This window comes from Elgaria multicarinata, chromosome 1, assembly GCF_023053635.1.
Source record: "Elgaria multicarinata webbii isolate HBS135686 ecotype San Diego chromosome 1, rElgMul1.1.pri, whole genome shotgun sequence".
Lineage (NCBI taxonomy): Eukaryota > Metazoa > Chordata > Lepidosauria > Squamata > Anguidae > Elgaria > Elgaria multicarinata.
The window spans coordinates 162312734-162327305 of NC_086171.1; the positions used below are offsets into that span (position 1 = coordinate 162312734).

Genomic DNA, 14572 nt, shown 5'->3' on the forward strand with positions numbered 1-14572 from the left:
CCACCCAGATTGTGAAGAGAGACCAGGTAACCCAAGCATGATTTCCGGCCTCCTGCACTACTCATATAGCAGCCCATCCGTTTATCGAAGGCATCTTCAAAGGTGTGCATACCTCTCCTCATCACAACATGTTTATGTCATCTAGCGGTGATCTTTCTAAGCAAAGAGCCCAAACGTAAGGTGGCTTGACCAAGATGACACTAGGAGTCTGTGGCAGAACACAGACCATCTTCTTTCTCTCCTATCCTTTTGTAGACCAGATCAAGAGCTCTTTGTTTTTGCTTTAATCAGCAGAGCAACAAGTGACCTAATGGTGTTATTCATGTCTTTATCCCTTGCATGGTTGATTTTTTTTTTTAAAAAAAAAACCATAGCCAGTGTGTGGAGAGGAGAGCTGGACCATGATCTGGACCAGGGTGGGCAACTTGTGGCCATCTAGGTGTGTTGGCTGCAATTCCCATCAGCTCTAGCCATCATAGCCAACGGTAAAGGATGATGGGAGTTGTAGGCCAAAACATCTGAAGGACCACAAGTTGTCCACCCTTGGTCCTGTGACAATGGAGCTTTATCCCTTTGCCCCAGTTAGTTTGGCTGGGAGAGTCTGATGGCAGAGGAGAGAGAAAACTGAGAATGGAATGAGGAAGGGGAGGAAAAAGAGGAGAGGGGGAGGGGAAGGGGGAAGAAAGGGGCATATTGAAGTCATCATGCAAAAGGATAGAGAAAAGGACATAATGGCATGTGCAAAGGTGCAAGGCATGAGACATAGGGTGGGGGATCCCAGGAAAGAGAGAGCACAAGCAACTCCTGAGTTTATTTTCTGCTTTCTCTGCAGTAATGTTTTCACCTTGTGCTGTCAGCGAGTCATTACTCAGAGCCTGGCCAGCGATTGGCTGGCTAAAAATGCCTCTCTAATCTCTGGGCTGATCTTTACCCCCTCCCTCCTCGCCATCTGCTATGACCTTCCTTCCAACGTGCCCAGGCTGAGAAAGAAAGAGAAGAATCCAGTATAGCTCCTTGCCAGGCAGCTAGCATCCTATAAAGTAAGCCAGGCAGGCCAGGTGGCTATCCACCTGACGGGTACTGGGACTTGGCTTTTCTGGCAGCGCCCGATGGTCCCTACAACCCCTCCAGAAAGGTAGGTTGTGGGTGATTCTCTTCTCCTTATTTTGTTATCAGATTTCGGCAAGCTGTTCACTCAGCCAGGTGGTTCAAGGCATTTGTTGAGATGGTGCCAGCCTTGGCAGGCATCTGCGCAGCTTTTTGTACACTGCCAGGCTGCTATGCTGATCTCAAGGTATGGGTGTTAGGCCTCTCATGCCCCCATGGGACAAGCTGTCATCAGGTGACCGCTGAGAATCATAACATCGCATACAATCCTGTTTCTAAGTGCTGTCACTCTAACTGTGGGGCATCCATACTGCCACTTCAAGTAAGGATCTTGCTTGCGTTTCTATGGCACAGGTTTTGTTTTTCGTTCTTTTCAGAATGGCTCGTATTTCACCAGTTGAGTTTCAGTGCCTCCCTCCTAGTGTGAGCAAAAAAATCATTCGATGCTACCCGGGTGAACGGAGAAGCATCATTTATCTAAAAGCTTGCGAGCTGGGAATGAGGTTGATGGATGTGTTGTGTTTGGGAGGCACTGGGTAGTCTTCAGCTTAGTTCATATATAAAGTTGTTATCAATGTAACATGTCATATATTTTGTGTGTAGACTGCAATGTGGGCAATAATACATTGATGGCCCATAGATAAAAAAAAGTTATAACAGAATATATTTGACACAGGATATAGAGGTATGATCTTGAAGCTTTACCAGTGTAGTACCCAGTTACCACATGGTCTTTGGGGTACCATTTTGGATGCAACTGGGATTTGCTCTCTCCAGCTGGAAATAGAAACAGAAAACTGGCGCCGTCCTAAGTTCAGTATTTCTGTAGCTGAAAATCGCTGACCCATAAGCTTTACGGAATCTATCTGGGTCTTCTTGGTTTGAGCTTTAGACCTATTTACACTGCCAGCTGTTTCTAAGGCAGCCACAGAAAGGAGAGGAAGCAGATGAGAGTAGAGGGACAGGACCCTTTTCAGCCTGGGGTTCCATTCTGGAGTAGCTCTCAGGGACCATGTTCCATTAGTGTTGTTGTTTATTCGTTCAGTCGCTTCCGACTCTTCGGGGGCAAAATACCAGCATATTTTAGTTTAAAGCTCTTAACTAAGCCTTGGGAGAGTCATTTCAATCTTTTTGAATGGGGGAAAGGGTGCAAAAGCTGGAAAACTACCAAAAGGGGAAAAAGGTGTGTAGCCTTTTTGGGGGGCCCTGAACGATGGAGGTTCTGCACCTCTGGTTTAGAGGGGTTAGCATGGTAGAGTGTTTTCCCCAATCTCCACTAGCAGTCTTCCCAGGAGGGTTGTGTTGCTATCACTGCATTCCTATATTAGGTCTTCTAAATCTTTGCTGGAATATTATAAGGTCTTCCTCCTGAATATCAGCAATTTGAAAAGGCATAGAGAAGCCCCTCTTGTAACGTGCTTCAATCCCAGAACACAAAATCAAAATAAAATCTGAACCAATTTTATAGTGTAACTAAACTACTCTATAAGTAACCATAAAATTAAGTTCTAAATTTTTACCAAGTTTGTTTTTATATAAAATAGCCTCGTGTGGTGCAGAGTGGTAAGTGGCAGTTACTGCAGCCGAAACTCTCCCCACTGCCTGAGTTTGATCCCAGCAGAAGCTGGTTCTCAGGCAGCCAGCTCAGGTCGACTCAGCCTTCCATCCTTCCGAGGTCGGTAAAATGAGTACCCAGCTAGCTGGGGGAAAGGTAACTGCGAATGGGGAAAGCAATGGTAAACCATCCCGCTACAAAGTCTGCCAAGGAAATGTCAGCAAAAGCAGACGTCCCTCTAGGAGTCAGCAATGACTCAAATGCTTGCACGAGAGGTTCCTTTCCTTTCCTTTTCCTTGTTTTTATTCAAATGCTACAATGTTAACAGGTGCATGCTATAGGTCTGTGTGCATTCTTTCTGCACCCACTAAAACGGGTTCACATGTGACAGCGCACCATGGCTTAATTTACCTGAAGGGGATGTGGCATCATGCCAGCACCCACAGGCACCCGGCTTGCCATGGCTTTTTGTGTCATGCAAACCCAGAAGGAAGGGGTACTTTGAGGGTTAGACCACCCTCAAATAACCCATGGCTTGTTTTAGGGCTGTTTGAAGGTTGCCTAACCCTCAGACAACCTCTACCACCTGGGTTTGCATGGCATGATGTGCCCTGGCAAGCTGGTGCCCATTGCACCATGCAAAAATGGTGCCTGAAAGTGCCCAGCATGATGAAATAATTGAGCCAAGGTGGGCTGTTCTGATGTATGAACATGCCCTGTGTATTCTGCACTAAAAAGCAACAACCAAATGTGAATCCTTGATTTATTTCCAAACTATACATGATAATGATGATTAAGAAAAAATACTTTGTTTTGCTATGGTAATTTGAAGTGTTCTTGTGCCTAGCTGTTTAGCCATACTTGACTCTGCCATCAGTCTTCCGAAACTGGACATTTGCTGTGTTTGGGGACAAACATCAGTGGCCAATTACTCTTGGGTATAAATGGTTCAAATGTCCACAGGTCAAGAAACTGTGGTTGCTGGTGGTTTTATGTTTTGGGGTTCAGGTGTCAACATGAACACTGATGAACCTAGCCAGATTTGCTGTAGGTCAAACTCAGCCTGTGCTAGAGCAGAAGAAGCATAGTTACTTAACCTTTTCTAGCTGACTCTAGTATCTTGATGGAGAAGAATGTTAAGCATAAATGAACAAAAGCCTCATGATAGGGAGTTCCAATTAGATATTTGGATATCTGGATCACCGCAAACTTGGACGGTTTAGTGCAGTCCTTTCATAATAAACTACTCCAAGAGATAAAACAGGACTTGGTAAGATGGATGTAATTAAATGTTTTGGAATCATGGGACAATATGCTCTCTGTGTTCTGCTCTTCAAATAGCTTGACAATCACTGGGCAAAGATGGTGTTGTTCTTGACCTGTTTCTAGTCAGAAGTATTCAGAAAAGATCAGCAAGCATTACTATGTTACCCCTGGAGGCAAGGAGATTAACAGTCATGGTCAGTTTAGGTTCCCATCAGGCACTGGGTGTTAACTGATATCTCTAATTGGAGTTTAGCATTACATCAGCCCCCCCCTCCCCATCCACAAGCATCTGTTGTCTAGACATCCCTGCCTCTATGCCCCTTCTGAACATCCCTGCTTGGCCAAGGCTATAGTAGGGCACTCCGTTGTTCATTATTGTTTAGCTCCAAGGCGTCAGCAGCTTTTATCACAGCCTCATCCTGGGGGCATTGCTTCCTGATATTTAATACCCCCAGGGTGTCTCTAGGCCTGTCACCTGCTAATGTATCACAAATTGATAGCACACTCCCAGGTTTTCCTTGCAGCTTTTATTAGCATCCATCCATACTGTCTACTGGGAGAAAACTCGCAGGAAACCATTAGCACCTATGCCTGGAGGGTAACTACCCTTTTTCACATCAGCAGTGCTACAGCATTTTACCTGGGCTGCTGGCTATGTGCAGCAAAAGCTTAAGGGGAGTTGTTGAGGACTTTTTTGTGCACCAAGGAAAGGCATAGATGTGCAGGCCAGACCTGGTGACTGAACGCTTTGCTTTATCTTTATCCAGACAGGTTTGTTACAGCATTAATTCTTTGATCCCATATGGTGATTCCCAACTGTCTGCCTGATTGAGTCAGATATGAACAAAACATTAAGCAAACCTCTAAAAAATGCATTTATCCCAAATGGTTCTAGATGTTGCTGAACAATTGTAAAGGGGGGGACGGACCTCCTAGGGGCAAACAAATTTGATGAGAGATTGCAAGCTAGCTTTTTAGCACTAACATTCATTCTCATGTGTTGCCTTGGCGCACCCTGTAAACATACCTAAATTGGCCAAGGATCTGCTTCTCACTTGTATCAGAAATTCTATTCCCCATTAACATTCCACATCAGGCAGCAGCCTTTCTGCTGGTGCATGGTGGCGGCAACTTGTTCTAATGAGGTGAAGCAGTGCGGGGTTTCAAGCGGCCATTAGGCTTGCCGCCCCTGCTCCTCCACCTCCTGTGGCTTCCTGCAACAAATAGAAGGTCTAGGGATGGCCCCAGAGTGGCTCCAAATGATGAAAGACTGGCTGAAGAGCCGGCCTGACCTTGCTCTGGCTGGAAAAGTCAGGGTAAGTCCCTGACTTTTCAGCCACACATCTTTGCCTCTTTGTTCCAGAGTGGCTTCGAATCTGTGGCTGCATCATCAAATTGATGCAGCACGGATTCAGAGCCACCCCGTGGCAAAGACAACATCAAGACAGCCCTCCAGTCTGTGGGCATTGTTTCCTATTACTTAATAACCATTTTTGACATTAGTTAAAACATAGATAATTCAAATTGCAAGGAGTATCTGTGGCATGAAAGGATCATTGCTATCATGACTCCTAGAGCATCATCACATGGGGGGAAATTGTGTTTCCTTACCATCGCTTCTCATTCTTCCCCGGAGGGGAAAGAGGAAGTAAACAAAGGCCGCGTGGCCATTCAAAACACCACTTTTCCTGCACACAGCAGGCGATAGCAGCACATTCAATTTTTTGTTTTTTAAAAAAGTCAGATTAAAAGGGGTCTGTTTTGTGATGGAAAAACGAGCAGGAGGTGGAGGTTACCATCTAAAGCACATCCGTAACTGGGCAGTAGTGAGTGTGCGATAAAACCCTCACCTGATGAACCTCCTATTTACCTTTTTTAAAGTTGCTTGTTTTCTTATGCATGAGGCAGAGTGCAAGATCCTGCTATGGTTTCAGCACCATCATTCTGCTTCTTCATATACCTTTCACATCATCTCTCAGAAGGGGAGAACAGTAGGGAGGGTAGGATCCTTCCATCCTGCTGGCGACATAGAGGGCTCAAACGTTTCTTTTCAGTACCTATTGGAAAAGAATGGTTCTTTTCTTGTTACTGTCATTGGGACCTAACTACATTGGCTTGGCTCTGCGCTGTCGAAGGAATACAGATTGTTTCTCAGAAGAGGAAAGTGGGGAGCAGAAGATCCTCTTTGGGATCGAGATCTTATAATCCAAGTGAAGGAACTGGGCACGTTTAGCCTGGAGAAGAGGGACATAGGTATAATAGCATTCTTCAAACATCTGAAGGGCTGGCAGTGGCACATAGAAGATGGTGTGAGAGAATTCAAAGCCTCAAAAGCCAAAAAACAGAGCAGCACCCAGGCAGCTTGAAAAAAAGCCTGAAATGTATCACCTGTAGCAACGTATTGAGTATATCTGTGTTAAGGATTCCTTTGGATACTGGGCAGTTTATTGTCTGTTTTAGGTGTATGATGTATACCTGTATGAAGAGTGTTATAAATTGCAATGGCCATTGGCATGGTGCAAATCAAATTTGATTTGATTTGCCATAGTTGGAACTTCAATAAAAGATTGGTGCCATTGTGTGCTAGGTTTGGCAAAAGGAATGACGGGCTAGGCCAGCCTTCCCCAACCTGGTGCCCTCCAGATGTTTAAAAAACTGACATGGCTACAAGCCATGCTGTTAACGTTATAGGCCAGTTTGCATGACACAACAGCCCGTTATGGGTTAACTTACCCTCAAGGACCTGTGGCGTGTGCTAGCTGCTATGAGTAGGCAATCCCTGAATGGGAGTTGTTGTGTCAAGTGAACCTGGCCAGCGGGGGTTATTTGAGAGTTAAACAACCCTGTGGGTTATGAGTTGTTTAGCCAGGTTCAGGGGTTGCATATTCATAATGGTGTCTGGCAAGCACCACAGCTCCTTGAAGGTAAATGTCTTGCTAGGTCCCTGTGTAGGCATGAGAAGGGCTGTGTCATGCCAGGTCCCTGTGTAGTTAGGCCTCAATTGGCAGACCAGTGTAGGCTCAGGTTCTGGCTACATAAACTATAGAGGACCCAGAGACCTATAGGAGAGCAAAATAATCACAGTGTGGCAGTGATTCTAACTGCATTGTAGGTCAGGGTTAATACTTTTGTGAGAGGTTTTTTATCACTTAAAGTGAGCTGCCATGCTCACATTCTACTAAACAGAGACTGCTGCTAAGCCTTAACTGTGACAGTAATATTTGGCCTATACATAATCATAGCGGAAAAGACTGTACAAACTTGAACTGAAAAGTCAAAACTGTGGTGACTGATAAGTTCATAGAACAGCCTACCCAAACCTGGTGCCCTCCATATGTTTTGGACTACAGTTCCCACCATCCCTGATCATTGGCCATGCTGCCTGGGGCTAAAGAGACATAACGTTGAAAACATCTGGAAGGCACCAGGTTGTGGCAGGCTAAAGTGGGCAATTTCCAAGACTGGTTCCTGTTCACCTCAGAGAGCAGCTGTTCCACAAATTCCCTTGAGTTCCCCAAATCTGGATGATCTGTGTTTATGCCAGCACTAGGGAAGTTATTGTATGTGATTTTAGACTCTGGATTTAATGGCCTTACAGGTTGAGGAGGGCTCTTTAGATAATAATGTGCATTACTTCACTCACAGCGCAATTCTATGGATGTTTAGAAGAGTAAGGTCCTACAACTCCCATGCTGGCTGGGGAGTGCTAGAGGCTGAGGTCTAACCATGAATAGGATTGTGTCCTTGCTTGAAAATGCGGTGAGCCAGCCCTGCGGCATTTGATGGCTGTCCTCCTCCTTCTGCTGAATAGTGCTCTGGACCCCTGCCCCAAAGTTCTGCTTTCACTGCACCCATGTATGCCGCATCCAACAAAATATTTGATTTACAGTTCTGTATTAGTGCTTCATATACTTCTATCCATGCAGTTATTAGAACTCCCCCTGTAGGTTTTAGCTATCTCCAGTTAAGAAGCACACATGTTTCTTATATAACGTCATATAAAAATGGTACTAGATATATTCATTCCTTCGGCACCAGCCAGCCACAGATGAACTCTTTCACTCAGAATCTGCTGCCGTCACACTTCCCTTGCAAATTGTAGCTGCGAGTACTTCGATAACTGGATTAAGGAGAGCCTTGCCTGCCCACACTGCAGCTCCTGGCTCCTCTTCTCTGGATTGCTTTTGTGTCCTCTGTGAAAATGCTAATTCAAACATTTCTACAGCAGTTCTCCCAAAGTCTCTGAGAGCAAACCGATGCCAGGAGACTCTCCTTCTTCCCCCTTCACTCCCTCACCCCATTTAATAACAGAAAAACAATTTGGATGCACTAAAACACTGCAACGTGTCAGCCCTCCTCTCTTGTTCCTCCAGAAATGGGTTCTTTAGGGAGAACATGTGACAATTTAGAGCCAAGGGAACTTGGGGGTTAGCACATATTTCTTGCCCAGCTAGCATAAGAGATTCCTGCTGCTGTTGACTGACCATGAGCTCTTCGGTGTTAAGAACACACATGCATTGACTGAGTCAAACCACAATATTTACACCTGGCTTGTACTACTTGTGACCCACCAAGTTGAACATAGCCCAACAAGAGGCTTAATAAGCCTTCTGTTACTGCTGGGGCTACAAAAACAAGCACCACATAGGGCACAGACATAGTTGCAAGGTAGGCTGCATTTGGCTTGGTGGGTCACAACTGTGTAGCCTAGTCTTAGTTCAGAGTTTCATCAATCTGGATTGTTTACAATCCTATAGAGCAGGGGTGGGCAGAAAGTACAGATATTTGGGGCTTTAGCTCCCAGCATTCCTGACAATTGCCCATGCCCAAAGAACTGGAGATCTATCTTCTACCGAGCTCTGATATAGAGGTTGATCGTTAATAGCAGGCTTGGCCCAAGGCATTTTGCTGATGGAAGCAGAATAGGAAATGATGTGTGCATTGTCATCCTTTTGTCCCCTGCCCCTGGGTTAAGGCACATGGCAGCCAAGGCTGGCCAAGTTATTTTGGCAGACAAACCCACAAACACCTCTTCTTGGGAGTAGAAATAGAATATTAATAAATCCAATAACTAAATTTGCTGCCCTTTCATGATACCCAAAATCAGCTGCTTGAAGCTGTCTAATGTTAGAGCCAGCTCTAGAGCATTATAGCACAGTGGATGGGTATATTTATCTTCCTGTCCCAATGCTTTTCTTTTCAAGAACTATAGCAAACAACACAGCACCAATTTGCAAGCTGATTTAGAAATTATATGAATAATGCATGAAATGCACAATGCCAGTTTTGTGTGTGTGTGGATCATCTGCTAACTGTAAAGGTAATGGCGCACTCTACCGTGATGGTGCCTTCCTTTCTCAGGACTGGGCTCTCCTCTCTTCAGTGGAGAAACACCTGTCCCCACTAACCAAGGCATGACCTCTTCAGCAACTTTCCCCTTGGCCTTCTTCCTCCAGAATAAAATGGTGATTAATAGGCTGCTAGTACTGATGAAATTGCTCAGAAAGCCAGGATAGATTTAAATGTAAAAAGATTCTGAATTGCTGGCACTTGGATCCTGTTGTGTGTTATGGGAAGCGATTGATTTTACTACATGTGGGAGCAGATGGCAAAGGAGGATTTTTTAAAATTTTATTTTAAAGAGACAGATGTAGACAGATTGAGAGACAGTAGAACTGTATCTAAAGTGAGAACTGATTCCAACTTGTAACAAATAGTGTGTGTGTGTCCCATTAAAGTGATACCAGACCCTTGAACCACTTTAGCTCACTGTTCTCAGCAATCCAGTTCCATGTCCACCTGATCGGGAACTCTGATAGCCAAGGAAGTTCTAAAATCATGACTCAGAATCCCTTTAAAGGTTCAAAACTATAAGGAAAATAAACAAACCATTTGAGACAGGAAAACCTGATATTTGATTCTCATGATTTATACTCTGAAGCTTGAGGTGGAGTTACAATTTTGGTTGTTGTAAACCAATAGCACTGTTTGCTGGTATACAAAGAGAAACATTTCATAGACATACTAATTACATCAGAACCAAAGCTGAAGACAATTCTCACTAACAGCACATTTGTATGCCTTATCTACTTAAAAATAAGCCTGATTGGGTTCAATGGAGCTTACTCCCAAGTGATTGTGTATAGCATTGCTGACTTAATGCTTTCCCAGTGATCTAGACAAGTGTTATGGGAGAGGAGAGAAAGAGAGATGTAATTCACTCCATTTTTTACTTGGAATATATAACTCTGGGCATATACATACAGCCCCATAATTACCTTCAATTTGAAAATAATTGCAAACTTTCCAAGGCCAATGTTACTTAAAAACAACAACAAATATATAAACCATACATTATAGAATTTACACAGATTATTTGATAAATGTTAGCAATGTGAGTATTGTTAGGAGGATTGTATTCTTTTTCAGTATAGAGACAAAAAGATAAAGATTAAAAAGTGTTGGAGCTCTCCATATGCATTGTTAAAATTGTAGAAAATACGTACCCCATTACCAATAAGAACATTTTCAGCTACACAAAAACAAAGTCCCTTACAAGAATATAAAAGACTGGGAAAACATTTAAAAAATAAATCAATAGAAAATGTAAGGGCACAAAAATGTACATGTGTGAGTACTATGGTTGTGCCATGGGTACAGGCCCTATACACATACAGGTTTAGACTCCATTCTCACCCTTTGATTAATGTGCACTGATCAAAGGATAGAGCCAACAGACATGCAGAGGTTAGAATGCATCCTGCCATCATGATCCTGCTACCCCTCTATGGCTGGGTTCACACAACATGCTAACCACCAGGATGCAGCACATTTTCCACAGGGTGGCTTGTTAACCATGCAGTGTGGTTTACTTTTCTTGAACAAACTACCTTGAAAACCCATGGCTTGTTACTGAGTTGTTCAGGGTGGTTATTATGTTGTCTGAAATGCATTGCATTTAGACAAAATAATAACCCACCCTGTAGGAAAAGCACTGGGTTCATACAACACGATAACCCACGCTTCAACAACAAACCACACTGGGTGGATTAGCATGCTGTGTAAACCCAGCCATAGTGTTCAGTCTATGTGTGGAGGATATGGTGAAAACAAGGATTAAGTGAAGTCCATGTGAAAAAGTGGGTTGTGTTTAAGATGAGCAGATGGAAAGGAGGAGAAGGCTTCTGTACTTTTATTAGATGTTTGTTGGAAAGCATTTTTACCCATCTTCAGCCAAAAAGGGTTCCAGAGCAGTTTACAATAAAAACAAGACAGTCCCTATCAGCAGGTTTACAATCTAAAAAACATGACACAAAAAAATTAAAGGGGAGAGGAGGGAAGAGGAAAACAAGCAGACCCAGGCACCAGTTCTTTTAGGGAAGGAATTTGGAATGTATATATAAGAGAGAAATTAAGCAGGTGCAGTTCTTCCAGACAACTCTGGAATACAGGATCTATCTCTTCATTTGCATCTATTCAGCCTAATTCCAAATGATATAGTGTCTAACAATGTATTGGCATATTTATATGTTACAGAAATTAGTTTTCCCTCTTTCCATTTAAGAGTTATAACCATTTAAAAAAACACCAAAGAGCTAAGAATCAGAATCACAAATGTTACTATAAGCTATAACATGTAATATATGAACAGTGCAGAGAAGCTATAATGTTAATTAATTAAAACTATTAGTTTTACTATGAAGATATGGCATGTGAGCTGCAATTTTCTCATCAGCTCATAAAGGAAAATGCATCCTCCAGTGAAATACATACTTTTAAAAGGAGAGAGACTTGCAGAACAGAGCTTTGGTCTGTCTCAGTAATTCCAAGTGGATGCAAAATGCAAGCATGCAAGTCTGGCAGGGTTTTGCGCTCAGTGACACAAACGACTGTACATACCACAGCTCCCCAGAACTGAAGCCCTGTCTGAATTAACAACAGGGCTGGGATCTTGGGAAAGCAGCACGTCCTTTTTCCCGGCCTCACAAACAGCATCTTCCACAAAGCTCCGTGCAGCTTGCCAGAAAACTGAGCCCTTCATGTCAGGGACCATGTCCCTTCCCTGGAAAGAGTTCCGGAGGATGCCTGAAGGGCTGGAAATTAGCAAACAAAAGGCAAGTTGTTTTCATGGAACTAAGCTGGGTTTCTGGTGGCACCTGCATAATGCTACAGCTTTTCACAATGATTTGCTTTCTGAGCAAGCAACTGCAGAGGGCCCAATTATTCTGCGCTTCTAATTAAGGACATAAATAGCCTAGCGTCTGCATTCTCCCAGGAAGTGGCGGGAAAGGGTTTCTGGTACTGGCAGCTTGCTGAACACATTGGAAAAGGTGGAGGGAAGCATAGAGGCAACGGTGAAGAGCTCCCAGCTGTTTCTACATGGCACAAAGTGCAGCCACAGGTGACTTTGGAAAGCAGGAATGTGTGGTACTAGAGGGACCCATAATAACTCTGCCAGGACTGGCCATCCCATGCAGCAGGGTAAAGTGACCTGCTTCAGGCAGCACCAAGAGCGAAAATAGATGAAGGCAGGAATCGAAGTCTGAATAGTACAACAAAACTTGTTTAATTGTTGGTGTGTACATGCATGCGTACACCATTTGGGCTCTTTTTCACGCAGCAAAATGTGTTGGGTTAGCACTTTGATATTGCTTTGGCCCCTGGGCAAATGGCAGTGCTACAGCTGCACCAGTGACTGTGCGTGTCAGTCTACCATATAAATCCCATGCTTTGGCTCATCCCATCATAAGACAGATGCACATGAACATGAAGCCAGTGCAAAACCTGTCTATATGGAAAGAAAAAACAACCCAAACCCCAACTCTTCTGCAAAGAAGCCCAAGGTCCAAACTAAACCTGGCACACAATCATGTGTATATTTCTCTTGACCTTAGAAAAAAATAGTAACCAAAAGTCTGTGAGGCTGAGCGGAGAAACTACTTACCCTTTTCCCCTCTAGCAATTTTTCCATTTAGAATCCCCCCCCCCCGGGTATCTCCCCCCCTTTGGGTGGAAAAGCAGCTTGGGCAGTGATTTTGAACAGGAATAAAATGGCCAGAGGGAAAAGGGTCAGCCATCTGTCCATTGCTCTGCTCAAACTCACAGCCTCCTGTGACTGCTTTTGTTTTAAAAGAACATGTTGGGGAAAAGATACACTCAGGCTGCAATCCTGAGCACACTTACTTGGTGTAAGAACAGAAGAAGAGCCCTGTTGGATCAGACCAAGGGTCTATTTAGTCCAGCACTCTGTTCACACAGTGTCTAAGCAGCTGTCGACCAGGGACCCACAAGCAGAACATGGTGCAACATTTCACCCATGTTCCCCAGCAGTTGGGAGTAAGTCCCATTGAATTGAGTGGAATCTACATTTAAGTAGACATGTATAAAATTGTACTGTAGGAGTTAGGTCTTGTTCTTGAGGTTGCACTCCTAGGCACACTTACCTGGGAGGAAGTCCTATTACATTCACTGGGATCAATTTCTGAGTAGACATGCATAGAATTGCACTTTGGGAGTTCATTTCCCTCTCCCATTCACTTTAACTAGCTAGCCAATGCCTTCTACAGACCTGCACAAAAAAGAGCCTTTCACACCAAAAAAACATATGGAAACATTACAGTTAGAATCATTTATGATGCTGGGAGTGGGGTGGCTACCAAGCACAACACAGCTATTTTTAAACCCTGTTTCACACTCAGTAGCACTTGGACCTGAAAGTTCCAAGTGTGAATGAGCGTGTAGCCACATGCTGTTAGATTTGCAGTCATTTCTCATTAATGGCTCTTAACAGAGAAGACTGCTTTCGTTATCACATCTCTATAGCACCTGAATAATGGGGCGCTTATTTAAGCTAGGAGTTTAGAGGTTCCATTTGCCCAAATAGTAATGTCAGATCCTCCTGCCCCAAAGATACTGGGTTTATACTGATTTTACAGATGTAGAAATTATCCAGACAATTGTTGAAACCCAAACCAGCATGCTCAAATGGAAAGCTTGTCTAGGAAAAGTCAGGTAGCAAATAACGACAAGCAATCAGCATGGAGAGGCCCAGCTCTCACATACTGATGAATCCATCTGTAAGTTAAACTGGTACAAAAGATTCAGTCTAGCGTATGCACACACACAGCAGTTATACCAAGGCCTGCATTACACAATTCTCTATCATATCAAAGGAGAGTGTTTTTCCCCAATCACAAATCCCCTGAGAGGTAGAATATTCAGTAATAATCCTTTCATGGGATATCTTCTGATTTCCTACCTGGTCCCAGTTGCTGTTGATAGAAGCAGACTGGATTAAAAAAAAAAAAACACCTGTAGCTGGCACTAGTGGCCGATCTCAAAATGGGAAATCCAGTGAGAAAGCCTCTCTTTGAGATCTGCAGCAAGGGTTTTGATGAAAAAAGGGAAGAGATGCTAAAAGAATGAAGCAAAGGGGGAATAATCCCACCTATTAGAAGTGAGAAGTAAAAAATTTTTTTTTTTCTTTAGTTTAACAAGGTACAGAAATAATTGTGGAAGGAGACAGGAAATCATGGGCAAAGCCATTTTTCTCTTCTGTTCCCAGCTTGGGAGTGAATTATTATCTTTCTGCATCTACACTGCCTCTCCTGCTGAAATAGGGAATCTGGGAAACAAGAAGGCAGA

The 14572-nt window shown here is 43.6% G+C and overlaps 1 protein-coding gene across 1 annotated transcript in view; it reads left to right on the plus strand.

Annotated features, from left to right (window-relative positions):
* Positions 1 to 966: 966 nt before the first annotated feature.
* The window catches only part of PACSIN1 (protein kinase C and casein kinase substrate in neurons 1), a 71552-nt gene continuing 57946 nt past the window's right edge, over positions 967 to 14572 (plus strand). Inside the window, exon 1 of the mRNA XM_063141418.1 lies at positions 967 to 1135. The gene's annotated coding sequence lies outside the window, so the exon portion shown is untranslated. The remainder of the gene's footprint in view (positions 1136 to 14572) is intronic.